This window comes from Euleptes europaea, chromosome 12, assembly GCF_029931775.1.
Source record: "Euleptes europaea isolate rEulEur1 chromosome 12, rEulEur1.hap1, whole genome shotgun sequence".
In the NCBI taxonomy this organism is placed as follows: domain Eukaryota; kingdom Metazoa; phylum Chordata; class Lepidosauria; order Squamata; family Sphaerodactylidae; genus Euleptes; species Euleptes europaea.
Genome location: NC_079323.1, coordinates 42,162,685 through 42,180,779, shown reverse-complemented (window position 1 = coordinate 42,180,779; position 18,095 = coordinate 42,162,685). Strand labels below are relative to the sequence as shown.

Below are 18,095 nucleotides of genomic sequence, written 5' to 3'. Positions count from 1 at the left end.
TAAGCCATTATTTTTATAATAAGCCACCTTGATCAGTGCATTAGTTTGTTTAATCTTATCTACCCAATTGTTTATATCCGGCACGCTTTTGAGTTGGGTAAAAAAAAACCTCCCCCCTTGCTCCCCATTTTGGAGATTCCTGCTCATTCGCCCCCGCGGGCAAGAGCGGCCGGCCAGTGTCCGGAGCCGCCACGCCAGGCGATCCTCCGTCCCACCCCATTCCCGTCGCATAGCGGCCGCCTCTGGACGGGGGGGGGGGGGAGAGCGAAGGCGTTCATGCGCGCCGCCTGCGTGAAGCTACAAGGGAGGGAGGGAGGGAGGGAGGCCCGGCGCTGGCGCCTGCGCAATAGGGCGCGCGAGGCGGGCGGGGGGAAAAGCCAGGAGCGGCCGAGCAAGGGAGGGTTTATCGGGCGGCCGATTTTGATTAAAATATTCAAAATGGCGGACGGAGGAGCAGCGAGTCAAGATGAGAGTTCGGCGGCGGCGGTGGCGGCAGGTAATCATTACTGCATTTTACATATTCATATTCATACTCGCGCGCGCGGCGGCGGCGCTCCCCCCCCCCCGCCCGCCTCCCTCGCTTAGCATAATTTATTAGTACTCAGGATTATTATAATTAACGGCGCAGGAGGGAGCTGGGGGGCAGCCGCCGCGCGGGGGAGAGGCGAGAGGCGCGCAGAACGCGCGCGCGGGGGGCAACGGGCGCTGCCCCCCCCCACCAACCGCCACCCACCAACCGCCACCCCGCGCCCTCGCAGCCCGGCTAGGCCCGGCGCGGTCGCCACCGCCGAGCCGTTGTGCATATTGATACGAGAGCGACCCGTGTGTGTGTGTTTATATGTGTGTGTGTGGGGGACACACACAATAATGCCCGGGAGGGGGGGGGGAGAGAGAACTGCAGCCCTCCTTGGGCTCCGCTTTCTTGGGGGCCCCGAGCGGGACCCCACCCCCCGGGCCCTCCGGTGTCGCATGGGGCGGCCGAGGGGGTGTCCCAGCGCCCCCCCCGGCCCGTCTCCTCACGGCCCCGGAGGCCGAGGCCTGCGCGCCAAGGGGCGCTCGGGGTTGTGCTCAGGGCTGGGGGTGCTTGGCCTGAGGGAAGCGAGGGGGGGGGTGCAGGCTGGCCAGAAGGGGTCTGTTCTGCACAGGGGCTGGTTTTTATTTTAGTCTGTGGTGTTTTTTGGGGGGGGCTTTCTTAGGATGCCCCATATTGGGGGTGTCCCCCCCCACAGATCTTGGGCTGCCCTCCCGGATCTCCTGACACGGAGCAGTCTCTTCGGGGCCGGGTCACGGGCGGGGATGGGGAAAGGGCGCTTAACAATGCCTCCTCCCCCCCTCCCCTTCCCCATATGTTGGGTGGCAGGGTCGGGGTTGGGGGGGGGCAGCAGGTTGGCTGCCAGCGGCGAGGGCTGCCTTCTAATTCTCTTTCCCCTCCTCCTCCTCCTTTCCTCCGCTTCTCCTCTCATTTGAATAATGTCTAATTCGGGGAGGTTTATATTATTGAAATGGCCGCCTGGCTTTCCCCGCCTCTCATGTTTAGTAATTCAGGCCTTTAATAACAGCCACTCAGAGCCCAACGCCGTGTTTATATTTTACATTCGCCCCATGTGCTTTTGTGGTTCAATATGATTCTTCTTTCTCGGCTCTCTTGCCTTTTTTGCATTTTCTTGGCAACGAGCAGGGCCCTGAGATCAAGCTCGGGCTGCGTGGAGGGGAAGGGAGGGAGGCTAGGCCCGGGCTCCTTTGGCAGCCGTTTAGGCCTCGCTCTCTGCGGCTTGATTTATTTACTAATAACCGAATTGCCCCCTTCCCAGCCCCGGCAGCAAAAACAAAACCCTCCTGGGGCATGAGCAGCATCAGATCTGCTCACAGATTCTCTTTTTCTCTCGCGTGCCTCAAATAAGGGGCTTGTTTTTAATTTATAGCAACAACAGGACTTTCTAAAGCTGCTACTTGCAGATCACTGTGTGTGTGTGTGTGGGGGGGGGCTTTCCTCACTCTTTGTTCTGATTGACTTTTTATTGCCCCACTACCACCACCACCCCCAGTTTTTTTATTTACAGTTTTGGGTTGGTAAAATCTGTAACACACTTAATTTAACAATTTTGGGTCTTTTTGTGCGTTGAGCTCTGTGAAGCAGTGATGGAATGGGTGACAGTTAAGCCTTTGGAACCCACATTATATAAATTCATTGTGGTTTCCAGAGGTGGTACAAAATGAGCTTGCATCTTGATGTTTAAAATATGACTGATGTGGTCACAATGTATATTTAACTGCTGGTGGTAGTTTGTCTTTGAAGCAAAGGGATGTATTTTAACAAGGTGACTTGTGGCAATGATGTTGTTGTAGGACACAATGCTCTCTTTTTAATTATTTTAACGGTGGTATCTTTTAATACAGTGTTAGCAAACTTGACAGATTTATGTAGTTCTCATTAGTGACCATTCTCTTTAATCTGTGGAGGAAGGAACCTGACAGCAGAATGTTTTGCAGTGTCTGTGTCTGATTAATATTAAGCAGTCCTTGAAGTGTGACTCTGAAGAATGTGTACACAAGAACAATCAGAATTATTGTAAATTTCATTAAAAGATTTTGAATTTGAAGTAAGTAGCCTTATGCTTTTTTTCCTAGCCTCAGAACATACAAAGCTGTAACATCATAAGAGGAGCCTGTACAAACTGTTAACCAGATAATTCCGCTGTCCACTTCATAGACCAGCAGCATGAGGTTGGCTGGGTAAAAATGTAATATGCTTTTATGCCTTCGAAACATATGTTCCTGCATCCATTTCACAATATGTGGTCAAGCTGATGATGTCACTGGCCAGAGGACAAGGTGCAGTTAATTTGATTTATTGGCCTGGAGTTAGGTGTTGTAGTGAAACCTTCTCATAGGGAAACCATTTATCTGAGGACAATTTCCTTTATAGCTGCAATTTAACCACTGCTGAGGCTGTAGATATTTTATCCTGGATGATAAAAACGTACATCACATCTTGCAAACAAAATTTCATTGTAACTGACAATTTAATAAGTTTTAAAGGATGGCTTGCTAGATGCTGATTTTGTGGTGTTAGGAAAAGCTGGAGTTTTATAAACCCAGCATTCTAGCTTTCTCATTTTAGATCTGATAGTTTTGTGTGCCCGGGGTTGTCCAATAACACATTGAACATGCTGAGGCTCGGAAAGTAGCCCATTACCATAACTTACGTGGCATGGAATGTAGACTAGCATTGTCATTTTACCTTGATGCTTTCTTTAGCAGGGTGGAAATTTTATTTTTCATTGACTATTGATTCTGATATCTGACCAATCTGAAGTTCCATTATAACACTTGTATGTAGTGGGGGGGGGGGGAACAGCTCCACTTGGCCTCTCCCTCAGTCTATGGTATGTTTATTATTCTATCCTCTCTGCCCTTGTGTTGTTTGAAAGAAACTGAATGAGCATTTTATGTGAGATCGTAGTCTTCAACTCAAAATATATCAGAAATTTTACAGGGTCTCACTATTGCTGTTTGAGTATTTGTGGCTGTGAAACTGACAGGATTCTGGGTAGGGCTTGCGATATTAGCAGTAGATCTTGTTAATTGCACTGTCGGGAGAAGAATCTGCTGGTGACATTCCTATGCAGTCCTGGTAAGATTATATGCTATTGGTTGGTAAAGTTTCTAGCTCTTGTGATGTCATTTATATTCTCTATGATTTCTGCAGGGATTTCTATATTAATGGATTGTTTTAATATTGTGATTTTAATTGTAAACTACTTTGAATAGGACACTGAAAACGTGACACGGAAATATCCTAAATAAATATCAAATAACATAGAAACCTTGATTCTGCATTTAACATCCTGGAGAGAAACCTTATGTGAATTATGAATTAGCTGTGCAACCTGCTTATCAAGTTTGCAAGATAAAAGCACCTACTAATTCTAACAAGTAATTTTTAAAAACTGTGTTAAAACTTCATCATGCTAGTCTTGCTGTGTTAACGGATTTAATGATATAGTTATCTTGGACTGGGTTTAAGAGAAGTCTGTGTAATGATGTGCACTCTGCATGGAACATGAAACCACTGAGGTAATTTCTTGAGGAGAAAAGAGCAAGAGTCCAGTAGCACCTTAAAGACTAACGAAATTTCTGGCCAGGGTATGAGCTTTCTTGAGGAGGGATATTTTGTACAATAAAACTCACAGGCACGATAAAGCATGGGAGTGTCCATCCTACCAATGCCCTCCATCACTGCCTCTCTGCTTGCTGAAGAGACTGTAGCTCCAGTTATGTGGTGTCCCTCTTCGTGTGCTGTGGCAGCCTCTGAATTATTCCTTCCTTTTCATGCCAGGAAACTTTGAGGCAGCCAGATTACCTATGCGGTATGCAAAAAGCAATGCAGTGTCCTGGGGTAGCATATAGTGTTGTGATGCTCAGCATAGACGCAAGATCTCTCCCTGATTTCTCTTTGCACTTACCTCCTGTAGGAGGCATTCAGCAGCCGTTTACTTCCACAGTGCAAGTACAGCTGAAGTGAATTATTTTACTAAAGTAGTTAGGGCAACTGTTCCCTACTGCTATAGCATATGTAAGTGAAGTCCCAGTGAATTGTGCAGATGGTGGATTTGCTTCTCCTTGAGAGCGCCTGCAGTTTAGGAAACCCTGCCATACGGTACCATCTTTTGCAGTGTTTCCTTCCCAGTTTAGCTGTATTATTTACACCTGTGTGTTAACCAAGGAAAACTTATTATTTGGGCAGCTGAAGTTTATTAGTAAACACAGTAAACATAAACTTTTGTTATTTTGTAGAGAATTAATTAAATGATGGGTTTGGCATGGTACTGAAATACAGATCTAGTCCTTATAGAAGCAGATTGAGTAGCCAGAAGTTTCAAACCTGTTGTGAATAGGATTTGAGAGTAGTTAATATACAGCTAAGGTTCCCCGTGGCGCAGAGTGGTAAGCTGCAGTACTGCAGTCCAAGCTTTGCTCATGACCTGAGTTCGATCCCAGTGGAAGTTGGTTTCAGGTAGCCGGCTCAAGGTTGACTCAGCTCTCCATCCTTCTGACATCGGTAAAATGAGTACCCAGCTTGCTGGGGGTAAAAGGAAGATGACTGGGGAAGGCACTGGCAAACCACCCCATAAACAAAGTCTGCCTAGTAAACGTCGGGATGTGATGTCACCCCACGGGTCAGGAATGACCTGGCGCTTGCACAGGGGACCTTTACCTTTTAATATACAGCTAGATGCCCCAGGCTAATCTGATATCATGAGATCCCTGGTTAGTAATTGGATGGAAGGCCATCAAGGAAGTCTAGGACTCCTATGCGGAGGCAGGAAATAGCAAACTGCCTCTTTTCAACTCTTGCCTTGAAAACCCTATAAGTTGTCATAAGTTGGCTGCCACTTGATGGCCCTTTCCATCACCAGTGTAGAATTGAGGTTGCACAGCGCTGCCTGTGTATATAGCTCTGCTTAGATATGTGCCATCTGTGTTTGATGAAGGGCAAACCAGGTGGTCATGTGTACTGGTATGCATGTCATGGCAGATTTTGCAAGTCTGCACCTTGGCAACACTTCATATTATCCTAGAAAGGTGATACTTACACTTTTAAATTCTTCTTTGAACAAGAATTGACAAGTGTCTTTCTTCCTTTTTTCTCGTTCTTTGTCTTTTCAAATTTCTCAAAGAAAAATCTGTTTTTCCTTTTTTTGTCAACTGATTCTAAAAAATTGAGAAGAATTCTGTGCTTGTTGGGTATAGTAGCTTCACCCATGAAGATATTGTTCTGTGAATTTGGTAACGCCAAGAAAATTACATAATTAACAAATATAATGTTGGTGAAACAACACATTTCATGTTGGAGTATTTTGGGTTGACCAATAATGGGGTAAATTTGAATGGTGTAAGGCATAGCAAAAGGAAGTTACTGACAATTACGCAACTAACCCAACTTTATTAAAAGGTTCATTGCACAGGAGTTTCACTGGGGGAATAATTGCTAGTTCAGGTTTTGTCTTTCCTGTCTTACCATTGCATTAAGCACCTGAATTTTTTTTCAGTCCTCAAGCTCATGATAAAGAATAACTTATTTTCAGAACTTTTGTTCCTTTTAAGTTCCTCTTGGTCGCAGTACTTTAAAAACTTTTGCCAAAGTGCTGTCAGAATCGGGATCAAGGAGTAAAGGAAAAAATAATAACTTTCTTAAACTTATCTGAAGAAGTGAGCTGTGTCTCACGAAAGCTCATACCCTGCCAGAAAATATTTTTGTTAGTCTTTAAAGTGCTACTGGACTCTTGCTCTTTTCTACTACTGCAGACAGACTAACACAGCTACCCACTGTGAATATTCTTAAACTTGTAATTTTTAAATCACATGTCATGGTAGCTCAGGAATAGTTTACAATTTTCTGCAATAGAATTATACAGTTTTATGAAATTGAATATGCACATTGTTTTGATTTTGTATTGTAGCTCTCATTGCTGAAGGTTCCCAACCTGCAGTGAATCAAACATCTAAACACAGAATTAGTGTGAGAAAGACACACGTGGTTTTGTAGGGTCCACTATATCCAGAGTGCCCACTGACCTGCTTTTTATTCTAATTGTTAATATTACTTAAGTTTTGCCTCTACTTTGTTTTTCAGTAAATAGCTGCAGGGTTGATTAATGAAAGGTGTCAGTGGTATAATACAACACTATCAAAGGGAAAGAATGTGGGGGTGGAGGGGTAGTTTGGCTAGAGACTGGGTGTGTGTTGAGGGGGGCAGAACAGGAAAAATCAAATGCATAATTATAGTATGGGGAAGACTTGTCTTAGCAGTAGTGTATGTGAAAAGGATCTTGGGGTCTTAGTAGACCAAACTCTGAACATGAGTCAGCAGTGTGATGCAGTAGCCAAAAAGGCAAATGCAATATTGGGCTGCATCAACAGAAGCATAGTGTCCAGATCACGTGAAGTGATGGTATCAGTTTACTCTGCTCTGGTTAGACCTCACCTAGAGTATTGTGTTCAGTTTTGGGCACCACAATTTCAGAAGGCTGTAGACAAACTGGAATGTGTCCAGAGGAGAGCAACAAAGATGGTGAGGGGTCTGGAGACCAAGTCCTATGAAGAAAGGTTGAAGGAGCTGGGTATGTTTAGCCTGAAGAGGAGAAGACTGAGAGGGGACATGATAACCATCTTCAAGTACTTGAAGGGCTGTCATATAGAGGAGGGTGCCGAGTTGTTTTCTGTTTCCCCAGAAGGTCGGACCAGAACCAACCGGGGGGAGGGTTTGAAATTAAATCAAAAGAGTTTTCACCTAGACATTAGGAAGAAATTTCTAACAGAGCTGTTCCTTAGTGGAACAGGCTTCCTCGGGAGGTGGTAAGTGCGCCTTTCCTGGAGGTTTCTAAGCAGAGACTAGATGGCCATCTGTCAGCAATGCTGATTCTATAACCTTAGGCAGTTCATGAGAGGCAGTTCATAAGAGGGAGGGCATCATGGCCATCTTCTGGGCATGGAGGTAGTTGTGAAATTCCTGCATTGTGCAGGGGGTTGGACTAGATGGCCCTGGTGGTCCCTTCCAACTCTATTATTCTATGAATACTGGGAAGGGGGAATGAGGTATTATATCAGCGCAAGCTGGGCTATTCAGAGTACTATCTTTGCACCCAAAATTATAACAATGGAATGACTAGGATTCTGAGGGGGAGGGCTTATCAGTGGAATGACAGAAGGAAGAGTAAAATGATGTTCCCATGGTAGATTGACACTCGACATGTCCAGAATGAAAAATCGGTAAGAAAATAGTGTGTATTGTTGAAATGACATTAGATTGGTGTCCAGAGCATAATGACAGTGTGATCAAAGAGTGGAAGGTAAAATGACAAAGTACAGAGTGGAATGACAGTTCTTCACAGTAGCTGACAGTGTCTGGTCTGACATAGCATAGGATTATCCCATGGGCATTGCATTAAGTGTGCAATGACAATCTTTTATTGCTCTTCCACCCATCTTCCTTGAACTTCACTGTGGGTGCTGTTGCCTCCCTCAAGGGCCCTCATTCCTGTGTCACGTCTTATATTCATTTCCCATGCTGTTGTCCTTCCAATTTAACCACTTTTTCATGTCAGTGTCTTCCTACCTACCCTTTTCCTTTCTGCTTTCTCATATTTGCATTGAATCCTGTGATCCTGGCCCTTTCCACACAGACAACTTCGATGTGTGTCTCAAAATTCATTCATGCTTGTTCCTCAGGTTCCTTCTAGTAGTTAGTCATTCATTTTAGTACAACCCAAGTGAAGGCATCAGAGAGGTGCTAAGATCTGGGAAGAAAAACAAACAAATTAACGGAGGGAAATATTCCCCCCCTCCCCGAAACCTGAGTGGAAAAATTGGGAAATACTTTGTCTTTTGGAATGTGGAGTGAAGCACTGAAAACAGTGTTTTAAGATAATAAGGCTAGTAAATTTATGCCACTGCAAATCTTGATATTTAGATATTTATTTTATATATTTTTCAAATTTATTAGCTGGTTTTTAACACCAGAAAGAAGAAAAAGTTCTCAAAGCAATTAACAAAATAGGGTAATTACCATTGTCCTGACTTGGACAGCTCAGGATAGCCTGATCTTGTCAGATTTCAGAAGCTAAGCAGGGTTGGCTCTGGTTAGTATTTGGATGGGAGGCCATAAATACCAGGTTCGTTATGCAGAGGCAGGCAATGGCAAGCCACCTCTGGATGTCTCTTGTCTTGAAACCCTATGGGGTCACCGTAAGTCAGCTGCGACTTGACATTAAAAAACCAAACCATTAGTTAACATTTCAACAGTAGCCTTTGGTGGTATGGATACTAATGATAGGATTGCTGCTGCATTTGGCTATGTTACTAAGCAAACAGCACAAAATGTTTAAAGTTTTGTAAAACGTTGCAGCATGGAGAAACATCTTCATGTATATGGAGCAGCCTGGGCATCTATCAAGCACATTGTTTCTTTAACGTGAGGGAATAACTTTGTGAAAAGCAACCTCCGACTCCCCTTGCATCTCACATCTCAGATTCCTCCATCAGGAACATGGATTCTGGCACCAAGGCCTGCAACAAACCAAGGTGCCAACTTTGCCGTCATATAGATTCTAGGAACATCATCTCTGGGCCCACCAATGTCAGCCGTACTATCTCAGGTTCATACTCCTGCTCATCTTCTAATGTGATTTATGCCATCACATGCCAGCAATGCCCTTCCACAATCTACATTGGACAAACAGGTCAGTCTCTTAGACAAAGATTAAATGGACATAAGTCTGACATCAGAAACCACAATATTCAAAAACCAGTGAGAGAACATTTCAACCTTCCAGGACATTCTGTTGCAGATTTAATAGTAGCAGTTCTCTTACAAAGGAATTTCAAAGGGAGATTGGAAAGAGAAACTGCTGAATTACAGTTGATATTCAAACTAAAGACAATGCATTACCTGGGCTGAATCAAGACCTTGCATTCATGGCTCATTACCAATGCTGATTTCTCCACACCCATCTCTCCCCTGGACATCACAGACTCTTCTGCATACCACACCTAATCCCATCATGCCTGCTATTCACATGTACACACTGTTAACATTTACATACTAATGCTTGTCTGAATTCACTCTCCTCTACTTAAAGACAGATGGATTCTAGCTGTATCTGAAGAAGTGAGCTGTGGCTCACGAAAGCTCATACCCTACCAGATAATATTGTGGTTAGTCTTAAAGGTGCTACTGGACTCTTGCCCTTTTCTACTACTGCAGACAGACTAACACGGCTACCCACTGTGAATTATCCTCCATCTTTTGTATTGTTTAATAGGCAGGTGAATGTTTGCATTTAGATTCACATAGTCAAGGAACAGACCAATATGTAAAAGCATCAAGAAGCAGATGACCTGTTTCAGAAGACATGAAGCTCAAATTGAAAGTTCAGAATTCAAAGCTGTGAATCTTACGGAGACTTTCTGATTAGAGGAGTGAACTTGTTATGTTCACATTTTCAAGCATGTATATGCAGGAACGCTGTAAACAATAAAGTATGAGCTCCAGTTAGCTAACTTTCTCACAGTTGCCATGACACTTTATTTATTTAATTAAAATGCTTTTATCCTGCCTTTATTGCTTTAAATGATAGCCCTCATGTCCACCAGCAATATAATCTGCCACTCAGCCCGTTTCCATTGAAAGCATGCCTAAAAAGAATGGCCTTGCATTACCTATGGAAATGGGCCAAGCTATGAACCCTTCTTGCTTCTTCCAGCAAAGAAAACTAAAAAGTTGAGCAGTTACTGTAAAGAGGCGAGCATGGATGGTCGCCAGATGAGCGGCTCTGATGAGCTACAGTAGGAGGCGGCTTGAAGGACCTATGATGGTACACAGGCCGTATTGGGCCCAGATACTTGCAGCCCAAATCTAGAAATCCTTACTCTGAAGCGACTCAAACAGATTTCAGTGATGCTTATTCCCCAAGTAAATTTGTACAGAATGCCTTTCTTACTGTGTATGACGGTATCCTTGTTGAAGAGTAGTGTTGTTAAAGTTTAGCTGACTAAATTTCTTGCTATTGATGTACATTTCTTCTCTGAAAATGCATTTCTTCTGTTCTGCATAACACTGAGATCTACATGTTAAACTGAAGAGTGTTTGGATTTTTGAAAAAAATTCCTCCGAATGGCACATTTCAATGCCATATAAGCAGCTGCTGTTAACCTTCTCTTCCCATTCAAAAAGATTTGCCATGAAGAAAGGGGAGGAGACTTTATGCGTCCTGTTGGTCTTATAAAGCTAGTTGCATAATTGTGTGAATATAGGGCATTCTTTTAAGCCCTAGAAATAACCCCCCTTTTTTACAGCAATATTGCTAAATTATTTTCTCAACTTTTTGTTCCTGATTTCCATACTGGCAAAAACTAATAATATTGAGATGTTTTTAGATAGTGGCTGTTAACATTTCTAGGCTTAGGACACACCCACCCAGGTGGCAGCATGGGACCTACTGAGCTGCAAGCCTATGGGCATAACAGCCACATGGCACCAGCTACATGACAACAAGAGGAAACTCAAATTAATGTTAAATGCTCAGAGTACATTTTTTTTTTTTTGCCATCACATCACATACAGCTTATGGTGACCCCTGGTGGGGTTTTCAAGGCAAGAGACATTCAGAGGTGGTTTGCCATTGCCTGCCTCCGAGTCATGACCTTGGTATTCCTTGGAGGTCTCCCATCCAAATACTTGCCAGGGATGACCCTGCTTAGCTTCTGAGATCTGATAAGATCAGGCTAGCCTGGGCTATCCAGGTCTTAGCTGGCAACTTATGAGTAAATTACTTCTGTTGCATAACATAATTCCTTTCCCATAATGGCTTTATTGGCCAAAGTGTTAAGCCTAAAGATCCTTATTCTTTGGATTATGCAGGGGGTTAAAAACGTTTCCCAAGATGCACTTTTAAAAAAATGGCAGGGGGTCGTTAAAATTGCCTGACAATGTTACAGTTGCAGAATCCAGACTCTGAAAGTGCTTGTACACCTTTCCAAAAGAGCATAGAACTGGACAATCTGCTAACCATGGCTTTTTCCATCACAAAGCTGCAGTGCTTCAAAATAATCTTCTCATCTGGGCAGTTTAAGGTTGTAGGATCTTTCATGGTCCTGTACTTGGTATTCTTAATATTTCAAATAGCAAGGCTCTGGAGAGGTGACATTAATTTACTAAGTAAATTAAAATACATTACACCATTTATTATTTACTGTGTTGGAGTGACTTAAGTTTTTCTTTCGCCTCAAACACCCTCAAGAGCACCACAACATTTCTGGCTATGGGTATGGATCAGTTGCATGTAGATAAAAATAAATGCTGGTATGTGTAGTTGCACATGCTTTGTACACGCATGCTTCATTAGCAAAGGAGGAGTCCTTTACTAGTGATCACTTGTACAGAATAGAAGCAATCAGATAGAACCATCATAGTTTTGTTATATGTAATTTAGTAGCATTGGTGGCATAGTTTGAGCAAGGACTTGAGTGGGATGTGTAGCCTTTCGCTAATATACTGCTGGTGGTAGCTACTTCAATAGTATTCAAGTCTGGCTGCTTCATGAGATGCTTATTGTTGATGCAATGGGGATATATAAGTATGTGAGAGCTTACAGTGAACAAATGCATATTTAGTCGTGTTCACAAGTTTACACTTGATGCTTCTTCATATGTGTATTGAGCAGTTCTCATCTGTACACCTGAACATGTGATATCCAGGTACTGGTCCCTGGTTTCATTTGTAAAGTGAATGTGTGGTGGTGCATTCTTATAAATGCACATCCAGGAAGGATGTATGCCCATTCACTGTAATGGGAACAAGGCAACTGTGCACAGTATACACTTGATTTTTCTTTACACTTGCACTGAGTAATTCTCATTTTACATTCAACACACGTACAGTTGAACATATGATTTATTGCACATATTTTTCCAGGTATTGATCTCTGGTTTCTTTTCTAAAGTGAACACACATTGGCTCTTTCTTACAAACAGGTGTTTGCACATACATGGAGGTTTTATGCATGTTCACCGTAATGTGACCAGTGCTTTGATCTAACGCAGGGGTGTCAAACTCAATTGTTATGAGGGCTGGATATGACACAAATGTCACTTGGTTGGGCCAGGCCATGCCTTGCCAGCCCAGATTGAGGGTGAGGTGGGGTGGCTGCCTCAGCTGGCTCACAGGCTGAATAGAGCTCTAAGGGGGCAGGATCTGTCCCAGGGCCTTATGTTTGACACTCCTGATCTACTGTATTTGAATAAATGGTAGCTAATTCATTTCTTTTATCCAACCCACTTTCTAGAAAACAATTCAAAGTGGGCTAGTCCATGTGAGAACAAGGCACATGCTATCCCTATCATTTAGTGCACTGGTGGGAGGTCTTACCTTGCACTATGAAGAGCTTTGGAGAAGGCAGAAATGGTGCAAACCTCTCCCCCTTCCCCCCATTTTGGTTTTTCTAAAACCCTGCGTGCATAACAGATTTTTCACCTCTTTCTCCCAAGTTCTTTGCATGTTCCAGAGGAACTGGGAGAAGAAAATTAGATGGAATAAGAAATCATGGCTGGCAAAAAAACACATGTGGATCCTCTGTAGTGGGAGAGGAAATGCAAATCATGTAGGCCATCACTTCACCTTTGCTAACAGAGGAGAGGAGGCAGGAAGGATAATTTTATCCCCTCTCCACATTATATCCTCAGACTTGTGTGGCTATTAGTCCATGCAGGTTTTAGGAATTAACTTTCTCAGGATTGGCTGGGACTATTGGGTAGAGGGGAATGCAAGAAAGTACACTACCATCAGTGCCTTCCACAGAGGGATCACTGGTTCCAATTCGTCGTCTAGAGAGCAACTCCTCTCTCTCTCTCTCTCTCTCTCTGAGCTAAGCTAGATGTGATGGCATCCGCAGGTTGGACACCACTGTTATCTCAAAGCCTAATGCGGCGGTTTAAAAATGCTTCAAAGGCTTGATCCGGATTGGGCCTGCAGTGGTGCAGGATGAGTCACTCTTGTTTCACCCCTCTGTCGTCTTCTCAAGTGCTGAAGCAGCCATAGGTGTGGATGTGGTACCTCATCCTTCTACAGTGCAGGCCCAATCAGGATTGGGCCCCTCATGTATTTTTAAATCACCTGATAAGATTTTTTAAATGGTGGCAGTGTCCGTGGGTGCAACCACATCACATGTGGTTTGGCCATTGGTCTCCTAAGTAAGGATCTGATGATGCCATGGGGAAACTGTGCAACGTTCTGATGCAGTTATGCTTTGAGAATGTGTGTGAGGCACTGGCCTCCTACACCCATACTTAGTTTCAAACCAGAGTTGGCAACCAGACTTAAGAGCAGGTTATACTCTAGTACAGGGGTCGGCAAACTCATTAGTCAAAAGAGCCAAATATCAACAGTACAACGATTGAGATTTCTTTTGAGAGCCAAATTTCTTACTTAAACTATATAGGTAGGTACACTGTTTATTAACTTAATAAACTTTAATTAAAGTTTTAAGTCTTAATTAAACTATAGGTACACTGAATAAAACTTGATATCATACTTAATAGTGATCTTATTTATTGATAAAAATTAAATTGTAAGTCCCTGCCATTTCCCCCTCCCCGTCCGGAGTCCTCGTCTGGAGGCCTGGTCTACCGCCATAAAAGCCTATTGGTAGACCTGGCCTCCGGTTGAGTCCCATTGGGAGGCCAGGTCTACCCATTGGCTTTCTTGGCAGTAGACCTGGTCTCCGGAGGCCCATAGAAGCCAATGGGTAGACCTGGCCTCTGAAGGGGGACTTTTTCCCCTCCTCGGAGTCCAGGTCTACCGCCAAGAAAGCCAGTGGGTAGACATGGCCTCCCAATGGGACTCAGCCGGAGGCCAGGTCTACCAAAGGAAGCCCGCCCTGCCCAACAGCTGATAGGCGGGGGGGCAGGAACCGCCGAGCCGCTGGCACAGCAATCACGCGGCTAGAGGGGAAAGGGGGACCCGGCCATTCTCCACGGCGGGGGTGGGAAGAGTCAGCGTGCCCGCTCGCCCGCCCTCTCTCTCTCTCAGGCACGCCGGCTCCACAGCCCGGCTGCTGGCGTGAGCAGGCGCAAGAGCAGGGGCTCCGAACCAAGTTCTGAGAGCCGCACTCAACGGGCCAAAGAGCCGCATGCGGCTCTGCAGCCGCAGTTTTGAGACCCCTGCTCTAGTATGAGGATGAGTAGGTTGGTATAATAACTCCAAACTTGAAAGGAAGTCAGAAGTCACAGGTAAGTCCAACTGGTCTAAAGGGGAGGGGCTACCTGCATCTTATTGTAGCAGAGTTATCCATCAGAGCTCTCAAACTGTGTCCGGTGCACAGACAGGTTGGAAACCAGATTGGAATGGTTCGGGTACATGTATCATCAAGGTACCTCTGAAGTTCTGCTCTGAGTAATGATGCAGCAGGCATTACATTGTGACAAATGTAAATCTCTTTTTAGGTATATTTGCAACAGATTCTGTTTTAGAGATAATGCACATCTTAAACATGCACACTTCACTGGAAAGATTGCAGTTTATCTGAGTCGCTTCATTGTTGCAGAATTGTATTCAGCATTGCGAGGTTCACTAGCACACTTTCGTGTGAAAATTTGTGTAATGAATATTCATTGTATATTTAAAAGCCTAGGAGGTCGCCATAAGTCAGCTGTGACTTGACAGCACTTTACACACACACATATTTAAAAGCAGCACCATATATATATATAGTAGATATTCAGTGAAAGCTTTTACAAGACTTTTGAATTGAGACTGTATTGGTTTGTCTGGTGGATGGTGCCTCTTTGCAGATGGACAAAGGAAATGCATGCTTTAAAAAAAAATTGCTTGAATTTTCAGTTGCCCTATATGCAGTAGACCACTCTATATTGGTGAGATGCCTTGAGACCAGGGTGGGTATTAAAAGTTGTTGTTTTTCCTTTGTTTTGATCTGGATGAGCACAAATTTGTTGGTGACAGTGAATCTGTAGTATGGGATTGAACCTGTGGTGTTCCACAGAGATCACACCTTTCACCAATGTTGTTTAATCCTTATGTTAGTTCCTGAAGTTTAGAGCTTTGAGGCCGGGTGTCATCGATATGCTGATAACAGCCAGATCTGTTTGTTTGGATAAGCCACCAAAAGCAGGGCCATGTGTGTTTGGACAGTGCGTGGATGTCACAGTCAAGTGGCTGAGAAATGACAAGCTAGAACTGAATCCAGAGAAGTTGCTGGTTGTTTAAATGCTGGATTGTTCTAGAGGGGACTATACTTCCCACTTTATTAAGACAAAACACAGTGCTTTTGGTGGTTAGGGCCCCAAGGAGTCTGAGCCTATGGGAAATCATTCTTGGAATCACTGGAGCTAACCTTCCTACCAGAAGATGCTTATGAAGGTTCAGCACAACCTTCCGAACTGTATGGCACAGTAAATGGCAGATAAGCAGAATTCCCACTTCATTTCAAGCCATCAGTGCCATCCCAGAAACACATGTTGGCTAGGCGCAACAAGAGTGTGTATATGTTCACTCCCCCCCACCAAAGGCATCTAAACAAATGCCAGCCTAAATGTCTCTTACAGGTGATCTCATCCTGAGTTGAATAATGGATAATGTGATGCAGTGGCAACCTTGCATGTAACGGCATTAATGAAAAGATTAAGGTATTTGCTGTCCTGCTTTTAAATATAAGGAAGGGAAAGCCAGACAGAGTGACAGATACTATTTGCCTAGTAGCATACATCGTTCCTGTGTACTTTGGGGTAACTGATCCCAAGTACGCATAAAACATATGTAAAATGTTTTCCCTCTAGTCTCCATACCCTGCATTGGGGTCCCCAGTCTTTTTGAGCCTGTGAGCACATTTAGAATTCTGACACAGCATAGTGGGCACAGCAACAAAATGGCTGCCACAAAATGACTGCTGCAGGAGGCGCAGCCAGCTACAAAATGATTAACGCAGCTTAACTTCAGTAATACAGTGTAGATCCTTGAGGAGTGGTAGCAGCTACTGCAAAAGCAGACTTAAAAAAATCTGCACAGCCAATCAGAAGTCTTGCTGGGCAAAAACTTTACCTGGCCCCACCCACTTCCTGACAGCACTTGGCAGGCGTCAGAAAAGGTGTCGGCGGGACCATTGCACCTATGGCCACCATGCTGGGAACCCCTGCTCTACATATTCTTCTACAATAAAGAAGTCATTTGGTATGGCAGTTAAACCGCTGCTTCAAATGTATGTGGTGTTGGAGGATTTCTCTCAATGGACATTGTGTATATCTGAATACAAGCAGCTTAATAGATTTGTTGTTTGCTCCTTTCCCAGTACACAAGTTTCTGATCGTAGTTACTGGAACAGGATCAGGCCTTAATTGGTTAAGGTGCTTGCGTTTTAACATCGCAACAAATAGGAGGTAGATGGAAGATTCCCTGAACTGGTGCAGCTGCTGCGAAAGAGAGAAGGAGAGATCACATAGAAAACAGTTATAATACACCAGCTTCTTTAAATTCTTACAACAGTTAAGATAAATTAATCTTTACTTTCTTGTCATACCTCTAGGAAGTTTTGATTTGGAAAATTTTGCATGTGAAGTATGAAGATCTGTGACCTCATAGAAGTGACTGGTTAGCAACAAAATAAGCTGCTTTCTGATGAATCAGCAGTTAAGATAAAAATTATCAGCACTGAATAGATATCATCTTGTCATATAAGGTTGCCTCTCCAAGAACATGAGACTTAAAGGAAAGTCATCCCTCCCCCCAAGCTCCCCCCAAGGAACCTATCCCTTCCTCAAGAATGGTAACTGAAGAAGGGTCAGAGGGTCAACTCCAGAAAATGTATGTATGTATTTATTTTATTAGCTTTTTATCCTGCCCCTGCCAAGGCAGGGGTCAGGGCGGCTCACAGCCAATATGTATAAACAATTCATAAAATCAGCTCCATACAATATACAGTTAAAATCTATAAGAATTCTGTAAAACCGAAGATCTAGGTCCGGTAATTCCAATGATGCCTTCATTCCAATAACAGTAGGTGGGAGAACGGACAGGCATCAAGATCGCATAAATAGCAGTAAACTAAAAGATGGAACAAAATAAAATGAAGATAGAATAGAAAGGCCAGCTAATGATGGAACTGTCGCTGCCCTCAACCATAAGCCTGGCAGAACATCACTGTCTTAACAGGCCCCATGGAATTGAGCTAAATCCTGCAAGGTCCGGGTCTCATTGGACAGAGAGTTCCACCAGGCTAGGGCCAGAACTGAGAAAACTCTGGCTCTGGTTGAGAACTGCTGGATAGTTTTCGGGCTGGGGACCATAAGTAAGCTGTTGTTTGTTCAGCATAAAGCCCTTTGAGGGGTATACCAGGACAGGCAGACCCACAGATATGAAGGTTCCAGACCTTTTAGGGCTTTAAAGGTTAAAACCAGAACCCCTGATCCGGTATTCAATCTGGAGCCAATCCAGTTGGCGGAGCACTGGTTGGATATGTGCTCTCCGAGAGGTCCCTGTTAGGACCCTCGCCCCCACATTCTGGACCAGTTGAAGCTTCCAGAGCAGC

At 44.0% G+C, this 18,095-nt stretch overlaps 1 protein-coding gene across 2 annotated transcripts in view; it reads left to right on the top strand.

Moving 5' to 3' along the window:
• The first annotated feature begins 439 nt into the window (after positions 1–439).
• The window catches only part of POU2F1 (POU class 2 homeobox 1), a 131,286-nt gene continuing 113,630 nt past the window's right edge, over positions 440–18,095 (top strand). For both annotated transcript variants that reach the window (XM_056858251.1, XM_056858250.1), the window contains exon 1: positions 440–496. The gene's annotated coding sequence lies outside the window, so the exon portion shown is untranslated. The remainder of the gene's footprint in view (positions 497–18,095) is intronic.